Below are 10825 nucleotides of genomic sequence, written 5' to 3'. Positions count from 1 at the left end.
CCCGCCGCCGCAGACGTCGGCCGCCCGCCCCCGCGAGCCACTAGCTCGCACCAGCCTCCAGCCTGGCGGTTGGCGGGTGGGGCGAAGACGGCGGGAGGCCGTCCCGCCCCCGCCGCGCGCAGCTTCTTCCACCTCGCCGGGGTGGTGGCGCTATTGCTGCCTTGGCCTGTGAGGCAGTAACTCCACTCCGCCCCAGCCCCTTCCTCCTCCTTTCTCTCCCCTCCCTCCCTCCTTCCCCTCCCCTCCCCTCGCCGTCCCTCGCTGGAGTGAATGTGGCGCCGCGGCGCGGGACGCAGCCTCGGCTCCTGCTGCGGCCCCGCGAGCTCGTGAGGAGACGCCGTCGCCTGTCCCCTCCCCCTGCGCTTCTTGGGGAAGCCGCTGCCGCTGGGGAAGAAGAGCGCGGAGGACGGCGAAGGGACGGCGGCGGGAAAACCGGGGAGGGAGCAGAAGAGGGTCCGAGGGCGAGTAGGGAAGCCGGGGAGGGACGGACGGAAGGACCGACTGCCCGACGGACGGTCCACGGAGGGGGCCGCCAGAGAGTCTGCTCGGCTCTCCGTTCCGGCTCCGGGAGGCGGTAGCAGCGCGGGCGAAGGGCGCGGCAGGCGCTATCGAGACAATAACCCCGCCGTCCGGCTCTGGGGGCGGCGGCAGCGAGGAGGAGGTGGCGGCCTAGTGCGGCCGAGGCTCGCCGCGCACCTCGGCGGCGTCTAGTCGCCCGCCGGCGGGGTTTCGCCGCCGGCGGGTGTTCGGGGCGCCCGAGCCCCAGATTCCCCGCGGGCGCCCCCTCCCCTTTCCCTCTCCGGAGCGCAGGGAGCTGGTTTTCCGGGTTCCCCTGGACGGAGGTGGATTCTGCTTCTCGCCAAGGCAGGAAGTGAGTTTCGCACGGTAATTCCGGGCGTGTCACGAGTGAAAAGTTTTTTTTTTTTTCCTGCGGAGATCCTACTTGGGGCTGGGAAACTCCTGCAAAACTCGAGACCCGGAAACCAGCCCGCATCCCAACCCCCACCAAAGCAACCTACTCTTCTTACCGCGGGAGGCCACTCCACATCCGCTCTCACCGGAGAGAGAAATTCGGCTGAATCCAAAGTGACTCACGAAGGAAAGGAAATCATGTCAGGCGAAGCCTTGAAAAAGCTGCCCTGAGACACTGCCCGACCGAAAGGTAATTTGCACGATAAGTGTCTAGAAGTCAACAAAGTTCGTGGGCCGGGAGAGACTTTAGTGTTTTTCGCTTTTCCGCAGAGTTGCCCTAAATTCTGTTCTAATATCGAATATAGTTCAGGTGTTAGATAGTACTGAGGTTGCGCCCCTCACCTCCCTTTTTTTTTCCTTCTACCATCTGGGCTCTGGTTATTTTAAGAGGTTTTAAGAATGTAGTGGGGCGAAAAGTTTTCTGCAATCCGAATAAAGAGTGCCTTTGTTCAGCACAAGGTCCAGAAGTTTTAGTTTTCCTGAACATATACAGTGTATATTTTATTTTTAAGAGTCTGGCGGCTCTTGTTTTGGAAAAAGGTCGCTGCAGCGAGTGATTTGCTGTTAAGAGATGGCTGCCACATTGGTTTATACTGTTACCGATTATTTTGGTTAATTGTATGTATAGATTTTGTAGTTCAAACGCTTATAAGTATATTGGAGTTTATTAACAAAAACAAAAAATCGTTGCCATTCTTAGTCTTTTTTCTGGGCAGGTAATAGATTTCTTTAGTGTAATAACTTGTTCCTTTCAGACGTTTAGAACCTTATGATACTTGTTTAAAATTAATTGAAAGCAAGTATCTGTTAGATTTTTCTTGTAGCTGTCCTACTAGGAAGAAAAAGGAGGGGTTGAGAGTTATGGATGAAGAGAGGTATACTTAAAAAGAAAAAAAAAACACACACCTGTAGCTTGTTTGATTTGCATGGTAGGACTTCTCTGCAGCTCAGAACCGAATGTGTAGGAAGAGAAGTAAAACGCTTAAAACGATTTTCCTGGGAATCACATTGATTTTGATACAAAGCCGTACTTTTTGAACAGTGCAGTATTTACATGTTTGTGTTGCCACAAATGTTTTTAGTAGGCTCTGCATAATAAAGGCTAGATACCTACTGAGGGGCAGGAATTCATGAAGCATGGCGGACATTCCACCAGTCAGAGATATGAACACTTCCGAACCAATCGGTAGTCTTCTTAGATCAAACTAGTTTTGGTTGCCGCAAACCCAGATTGTTTTTCAGTGGTGTTTTAGTGTTTTTAATTTTTTTTAAGTTTAGCTTTTCCTGGTACTTTTGTGGTAAAGGAGGGGCGAAGATAATATACTGTGCTTTTGAGTAAATATTGGGTAAAGACAATATTCTGTTGGTAGGTGTGCCTTTATAAATTGATGTTTAGCTTGCCCATGAGACCTCAAGTAATTACCGGAAACCTGAGGAAAAAGAGTTGACTTTTCTTTAGTTCAAAGAAGAGAAAAGGTAGATCTTAAAGATCAGGATCAAGTATTTCACAAGTTGTTCTTTGTTACTTTATCTTTGCTAAGTACATTTCAGAAAGCGAATCTTTTAATTATTTTTTACTATATATTGTTTTGATATTTTTCCAGAGTCTAGTCTCTGGATTGGGGGGTGGGGTGGGGGCGGGGGGAGTGTGTGTACCACCAAGCAATTATTATTACGTCAAACTAGCTTTATCAAGAAATTTAAAATGCATTACTGATCTACTTCATGATTTTGGAACGTATCATTAGGCAGTGAAAGAGGTTATTCTTGGGCATCTGAAAGAGCGGAACAAAATAAATGACATTGAACTTCAGTTTCCTTATATGGCTTATACTTGGCCTCAGAGCAACAAAGTCTTAATAGAGCAAATCTTTTACAGAGACTTCACTTTGTAAAGATGTTTCTCTACATTAGTAAATTTTATTTAAAAAAATTGTAGCACTTAAATATTTAAACCTGTTTTTAGGTATAGTTCTTGACTTTTTTTCATTGTTGAGGGAGCAGTAGTATGTTTAGATGCAGGCAACACATTTTTAAAAGCGAGGTGTTCACCTTTGTATCTGTTTTTGAGTCCTTTTTTCCCTCTCAGCAAGGTATAATTCGTGGTTTACTTAGAATTCTGTTAGTTTAGTGTCGAATTAACTTAATGAATCTTAAGTTTTGTGTTATTCTTGTCAAACAATAAATATTTTCAAAGTCTTTTTTAAAATATTGAGACAGTTGGTTCAGGTATTTTGAATTATTTCAAAAATAGGATAGTCTTCTTGTACTGTGGGTTTCCTTAGATTAAATTAGCAAATGTAGAGTACTTCCAAAGTGCTTTGCTTATATTGCACAAAATACGCATTTAATGGCTGTTTATTGACTGTAATTATGTTTCCATTAGTGACATACTTAAGTTGTCCTTCAACTAATTATTTAAAGTATTAAGATATGAAGTCAGCCTGCTGTTTGTGATCAAGCTGTTGCAAATTTTTCACACATGAAAGTTGATAGAGGCTCAAATATGGAAACCAAATTTTTATTGCATGGCATTCCTTAATGAAGTGATAACCATAACTAGGTATTTTTATATATATCATTGGCAAATCTCTAAAATTCTGTTATTTTAGATGTGTTGGTATTGACCTATTGGTAATATCTTACGTCTAAGAAACACACTTTGATGTTTCAGAAAATTATGTGCATATCCAGGCATTTTATTTTATTTTTTATTGTGATTTAGGTGAAAGTTTACACAGCAAATTAATTTCTCATTAAACAGTTAATATACAAATTGTTTTTTGACGTTGGTTGCCAACCCTGCGATGTGTCAACACTCTCCCCTTCTCCACCCCAGGTTCCCTGTTTCCATTTGTCCAGTTTTCCTGTCCCTTCTTGCCTTCTTGTATTTGCTTTTGTACTGGTGTGCCCATTAGTCTCCTAAGCGTGATTGAATTATGAAGCACATCCCTCATGTGTGTTATTGTTGGCCCTATGAAAAAACCAAAACCAAACCTGTTGCCGTCAAGTCAATTCCAACTAAAAAAAAGAAAACCAGACCTGTTGCCTTCGAGTCTATTCTGATTCCTAGTGACCCTGTAGGACAGAGTAGAACTGCCCCATAGAGTTTCCAAGGAGTTCCTGGTGGATTCAAACGGCTATGTTAGCAGCTGTAGCTCTTAACCACTATGCCACCAGGGTTTCCTTGCGACTCATAGTGTGTCTGTAATACACAGTAGAACTGCCCCATAGGGTTTCCAAGGAGTGGCTGGTGGATTCCAACTGCTGACCTTTTGGTTAACAGTCAACCTCTGTCCAATCTTTGGCTGAGGGGTGAACCTCAGGAGTGACTTCAGTACTGAGTTAAAAGGGTGTCCCGGGGCCATTCTCTCGGGGTTTCTCTAGTCTCTGTCAGATCAACAAGCCTGGTCTTTTTTTGTGCGTGTGTGTGAATTTGAATTTTGTTCTACATTTTTCTCCTGCTCTGCTGGGGACCTGCTATTGTGATCCCTGCCAGAGCAGTCATTGGTGATAATCGGACACCATCTAGTAGTTCTGGGCTCAGTCTGGTCGAGGTTGTGGAAGTTGTGGTCCGTTAGCCCTTTGAACTAATCTTTCCCTTATGTCTGTGATCTTCTTCATTTGTTGCAGCCCGGATGGGACCAATAGATGTATCTTAGATGGCCACTCACAGACTTTTCAGACCCTGGTTGCTACTCACCATAGTTGGATGTAGAACATTTTCTTTATAGACTGTCATGCCAGTTGAGCTAAATGTTGCCTGAGGTATCTAGGCATTTTAAATAATTGCTTACAGATTATGTGATTTAGAGTTTAGAAATAGATTATGACAGTGCTTACGAAGTATTTAGGATTATGCAGAACTTTATTGATGGATAGCAAAGTAATTTTTTTTGTAATTCTAGTTATCTATGTTGTCTTTCAGTGCACCCTTACTTTGTTGCTTGCGTTTTCATTTTAACTCTTTGCCTTGCTCGTTCATTTCTATCTGTTTTGTCCTTGTTTATTTTTTTCTGGGAATACTGCATTATAAACCCTTAACAATGTCTTTTATCCTTTCCTGCCTACATGTACGTATGTACAGTATGTTTAGCTATTTGTAATAAAGATTATTCAGTTTTTGAATGCTAGCTGTTTACTCTTGCCACAGAAAATGTGTACATGAATTATGCTCTATAATATCTACTTTTAAATTTTCTAAGGAAATAAGCTCAGCACTTCCACCTTTCTCTGATTTATTCCACATTATTATTATTGTTTCTTTCTGGGTGCCTATTATCATTATTTAACTCTTGACCATACTGTTCCTAGTTTTCAGGTATAACTTTTAACTTTCTCCTTTTCAGCTTTCTTTTCTAATTATGTCAGCTTCCTATTTGTATAGTTAGCTTCATTTATTTCCCCTGTTTCTTCATGTTCAACTCTGTTTAATTATATTGCTGCCCTTCCCCTCTTTCTCAAAAAACGATTGAAAACAGAGTAGAAAAACTTCTTTGATGAATTCCATTTAATCTGAATAATCCTTTTATATTCCAACTTGGTTTATATGCCACTATTTTAACTTGCATATTTATTAACATATTCTTTGTTATACTTTGTTTCCTGACTTCTCTTTTTTTCTTTAATATCTTCAGAATTACCTTATTTAGTTATTGTTACAATAAGATTCTTACTGTTTATACATCATGTTGTTATGGGTTCTTACACTAAGACTCTCTGCAGCCCCTTCTACCTTCTTGTTTTATTATGAGTTTGACCTCTTAAATCATACAAGCTTATTTCCCTGTACTTTCCTTTTCCATTTTGTTCCTTTCCATCCTGTCCTACCTCTCAAGTTAGATATCTTCTCTAGCAGCTATGTAAAACTTGTTGCTGTCGAGTCAGTTCTGACTCATGGCAACCCCATGTGTTACAGAGTAAAACTGCTCAATAGGGTTTTCTTGGCTTGGCACAAACAGTTAAGTGCTTGTAAAAACGGCATAGGGGCAGTGTCTGACCTCCTCCAACCCCACAAGGGTGAAGGAGAATCAAGATCAACAGCCCAAGGCTGATTCCTATGAGGTGGGGGTCAGACATGCCTCCTCCTTCCACCATCTTTACTAATTCTGACACCAACCGTCCCTCCCACAGCACTCTTCTTTTCTGCTGGGTTCAATAATTCATTGCAGTAGACACACACAACTCACAGACCATACTCAACGATTACAGGGTTTATTAGGGAAGTTAACAGTTACAATTCAGGCTCAGAAACACTCAGGATACAGTTTTTCCATCAGGATAGCCTCTACCCAACTGTGCTCTCAGGCATGCCTCTCCCTGGCTCTCAGTCTCTGCCCAAAGGCACTCAGCTTTTTATCTCCGTGGGCCGGGAAGCCCACTGTACCATCTCTTCCTGCCAGGTCTCTGCTCCTGGGTCTCTCCTTCCTTGGTGGTGGTGGGTTCTTCCTCTGTGCTCTGGAATTGGCTCTTTTTAAGGCAAAACTGACCAATCCCCTTGGTAGGCCACAATTACCCTATCACACAGTCACCTGGGTGGGAGTTACAAGACCATGGTGAGAAAGGCTATAGTAAGTAAGTCATCACAGTGCAGCGCTTAACTATTAGCCTAAAAGGTTGGCCATTTGAACCCACCCAAAGCTGCCTTGAGAGACAGCCATAGCGATCTGCTTTTGAAAACTCACAGCCTTGAAAATCCCATGGAGCAGTTCTACTCTGACAGACATGGGGTTGCCACCAGTCAGAATCAACTAGATGGCAACCATCAACTTAGTAATGACTATCGTCTTACAGTGAGGGAATAGAAAAAAGGAAAGACTAAATAACTAAGGAAATAGAGTAGTCTGGAGCACTTTACTTTTGGGCAAAGTGCATTATACATTTCATTTGTCCTTAGGGGGATTCACTCTATTATAGCCTGGTATGATTACAAGTAATGGCCCTAATGGAGCTGTTAGTACCCTTTTTGGTCTTAGGGTCCCATTGAAAACAACAGTAGTCTGTCTTGAGCATTATACTCTTTTAAAAACTACATGGAATGAAATTGACAACAGTAACTTGAAAGATTAGATAGGAATCTTAGGGGGTAGTGAATTTATGTTAAAGAGGAAGGAATAACTCGGAAAAGGAGAGTGAGAATGGTTACACAACTCGAAGAATGTAGTCAGTGTTACTAAATGGTATATGTAGAAACTGTTGAGTTGGTATATGTTTTGATGTGTATATTTTTAACAACAAAATAAATTATATAATTAAAAAAATTGACTAAAAACAACAAAAAACAAACCTATTGACATGGAGTCAGTTCTGACTCATGGCAACCCTGTGTGTTAAAGAGTAGAACTGCTCCATAAGATTTTCTTGGCTGTAATCTTTCAGGAAGCACATTGCCAGACCTTTATTCTGCAGGGTTGCTGGGTTGGTTTGAACTGCCGACCTTTAGGTTAGTCAAGTGCAAACCCATTTGCACCACCTGGGAACCTTTTAGGGTCCCTTAATACTCTTGAAAATGATTGAGAACCCCAAGAGCTTTGGTCTATGTGGGTTATAATTATTAGAAATTAAAACTGAAGGGTTTAAAAAAGCAGTAAATTATTATGTTAACATAAATAACATAGCTTTAATGAAAACTGATTATTTTCCAAAACAAAATACTTAGCAAAAAGAGTGGTATTGTTACATATTTTTCCAAGTTTCTTTTATGTTCAGCTTAATCGAAGACAGTTGATTCTCATACCTGCTTCTGCATTCAGTCTGTTGCAATATGTTGTTTTGGTTGAAGTACATAAAGAAAATCCAGCCTTACACAGTAAGTAGTTGGAAAAGGGCGGAGTAGTTTCATAGCCTTTTCAGATAATTGTGAATATTCTTTGATACTCCACCAAAATTGGGTAAAAAGCACCCAAACCCACTGCTGTCGAGTCAGTTCCGACTCATAGTGACCCTATAGGACAGAGTAGAACTGCCCCCATAGGGTTTCCAAGGCTATAAATCTTTACAGAAGCCAACTGCCTCATTTTTCTCCCGCAGAGCAGCTGGTGGGTTCAAACCACTGACCTTTTGATTAGCAGCTGAGCGCTTTAACCACTGCACTATGATTTTTAAAGATTAGTTGCAATGCGAAATTTGAAACCATATCAGTGAACTTTTCATTTCTTGTTATCTTAAAATCCGTGAGTTTATCTTTTACTTTGAATGAGTCTTTTACCCATTCGTGATTTTGTAACTTCATGCATTGGTGATTTGGAAAATATTGGTTCATTGAATTATCATATTTTTGTGCAAATAATGTGTGCCGTGTATATTTATATGCCAACTGCTCCGGCTTCCCACGAGGTATTTTCATAAGCACAGTATGCTAATTTTTTTTTTTTTTAACAGCAACATGTAAAAAAATTGGCATAGCGGCTCTTACGGAAATAATTCACAGCGGGAACGTGTGCTTGGCAAACAAATGTAGAAGGTGCGTGTGTTATTTGTGTAAAAATACGGTGCACATATTCTCTAAATGTTGATATGATTCATTATGCAGTAACAAAAAAACCAAACATTTAATATCACCACTAATGTCATAAGAAAAGTCTTTGAATGTTGTGTGGAAGATAAAAGTTTTCCAGATTTCTAATTTTCTATTTGAAAGCTCAAATTTTAATCATTAGTAACAAGTACTATCAGTTATTTTCCCTTGAAAAAATTACAGGATTGCTTGGTATATTTTCTTTCTGTTTTTATTGTACTTCAGGTGAAGGATTACAGAACAAATAGTTTCTCATGAAACAGTAGTACACATATTGTTTTGTGATATTGGTTAACAACCCCAAGACATGTCAACATGCTCCCCTCTCGACCTTGGAGGACCATTTTTTTGTTTTTGGTTTGGTGAAAATATACATAGCTAAAGATACACCATTTCAAAAATTTCTGCACACACAGTTCAGTGACATCGACTACGGTCTTCCAGTTGTGCTGCTGTTCTCACTTTAGATGAAGGTTTACGGAACAAAATAGTTTCTCATTAAACAGTACACATGTTGGCCTATGACGATGGTTAACAACCTCACAACACATCAACACTATACTTACTCAACATTGGGTTCCCTATCACCAGCTTTCCTGCCCCCTTCTGCCTTCTAGCCCTTGTCCCTGGACTGCTGTGCCTCATTAGTCCCATTTGGTTTTATGTAGCTGTCCACTCCCTGGCTAAACGGTGAGCCTCGGAAGTGACTTCACCACTGAGCTAAAAGAGTGTCTTGGGGCCGTACTCTCAGGGTTTCTCCAGTCTTTGTCAGGCCAGTAAATCTGGTCTTTTTTTTGTGAGTTAGAATTTTGTTCTACATCCTTCTTCAGCTCTGTTCCAGAACCCTCTGTTGTGATCCTGGTCAGAGCAGTCAGTGGTGGTAGCCGGGCAACATCTAGCTGTACTGGACTCAGTCTGGTGGAGGCCTTGGTAGCTGTGGTCCATTAATCCTTTGGACTAATCTTTTCCTTGTATCCTGTTCTCTTCGTTCTCCCTTGCTCCCGAAGGGATGAGACCAGTGGAGTATCTTAGATGGCTGCTCACAGGCTTTTAAGACCCCAGACGCTACTCACCAAGGTAGAACGTAGAACATTGTCTTTATAAACTGTGTTATGCCAGTTGAGCAAGATGTTACCCAAGACAATGGTCCCCACAGCCCTCTGCTCAGCAATTCAGTCCCTCAGGGAGTTTGGATGTGTCTGTGGAGCTTCCATCACCTTTCCTTGTACAAGTTGTGCTGCCTTCCCCAGTACTGTCTCCTGTCTCACGCTTCACCCAAGATACCACGTATCTATTGCCTATTTAGTATTTTCCCCCCACCCCTCCCATCCCTGGTAACCAACAAAGGTTGTTACAGTTTGTGTGTGAACTTTTTCATGGGTTTTTACAACAGAGGTCTCATACAATATTTGTCCTTTTGTGATTGACTTATTTCACTCAGCATAATGTTCTCCAGTTTCATCCATGCTATGAGATGCTTCACATATTCATCACTGTTCTTTCTCGTTGCATAGTACTCCATTGTGTGTATGTATCATAGTTTATCCATTCATCTGTTGATGGGCATCTAGGTTGTTTCCATCTTTTTGCTATTGTGAACAATGCTGCCATGAACATGGGTGTACATATGTCTATTCGAGTGACTACTCTTATTTGTCTAGGATATATTTCTAGGAGTGGGATTGCTGGATCATATGGTATGTCTATTTCTAGCTTTCTAAGGAAGCGCCATATCATTTTTCAAAATGATTGTATCATTTTGCATTCCCACCAGCAGTGCATAAGAGTTCGGATCTCCCCGCAGCCCCTCCAACATTTGTTATTTCTAGTGTTGTTGATTTGTGCCAGTAATGCCGGAGTGAGATGGTATCTCATTGTGGTTTTAATTTGCATTTTTCTAATGGCTAGTGATCTTGAGCATTTCCTCATGTGTCTGTTGGCCACTTGAATGTCTTCTTTGGTGAAGTGTCTGTTCATTTCCTTTGCCCATTTTTTAATAGGATTATTTGTCTTTTTGTTGTAGAGGTGTTGAATTTTCTTGTAGATTATGGAGACTAGATCTTTGTCTGACTTGTACTGTTTAAATCTTTTCCCAGTCTGTAGGTTTCTTTTTAGTCTTTTGGTGAAGTCTTTTGAAGAGCATAGGTGTTTGATTTTTAGAAGATCCCATTTATCTAGCTTGTCTTCTGGGGTTTGTGTGTTGATGGTTATGGTTTGTATCCTGTTAATGCTGTGTATTAAACCCTGTACCGTTGGTCCTATTTTTTCTTCTGTGAACCTTATCGTTTTTGGTTTTATATTTAGGTCTTTGATCCATTTTGAATTAGTTTTTGTATA

The 10825-nt window shown here is 41.4% G+C and overlaps 1 protein-coding gene across 11 annotated transcripts in view; it reads left to right on the top strand.

Moving 5' to 3' along the window:
- ERBIN (erbb2 interacting protein) overlaps window positions 1–10825 on the top strand; it is a 180960-nt gene that overhangs the window by 1044 nt on the left and 169091 nt on the right. For 3 of the 11 annotated variants that reach the window (XM_023729584.1, XM_023729585.1, XM_023729583.1), the window contains exons 1-2: window positions 259–1162; window positions 8353–8434. The exons of 1 other annotated variant lie outside the window; for it this stretch is intronic. The gene's annotated coding sequence lies outside the window, so the exon portion shown is untranslated. Of the gene's footprint in view, window positions 1–258; window positions 1163–8352; window positions 8435–10825 lie in introns of those variants that run through there. 7 more of the 11 variants (XM_023729588.1, XM_023729589.1, XM_023729586.1 and 4 more) reach the window with 3 other exon arrangements.

Source organism: Trichechus manatus, unplaced genomic scaffold (genome assembly GCF_000243295.1).
Source record: "Trichechus manatus latirostris isolate Lorelei unplaced genomic scaffold, TriManLat1.0 scaffold00029, whole genome shotgun sequence".
NCBI lineage: Eukaryota > Metazoa > Chordata > Mammalia > Sirenia > Trichechidae > Trichechus > Trichechus manatus.
This window is presented reverse-complemented; position numbering and strand designations above follow the sequence as displayed.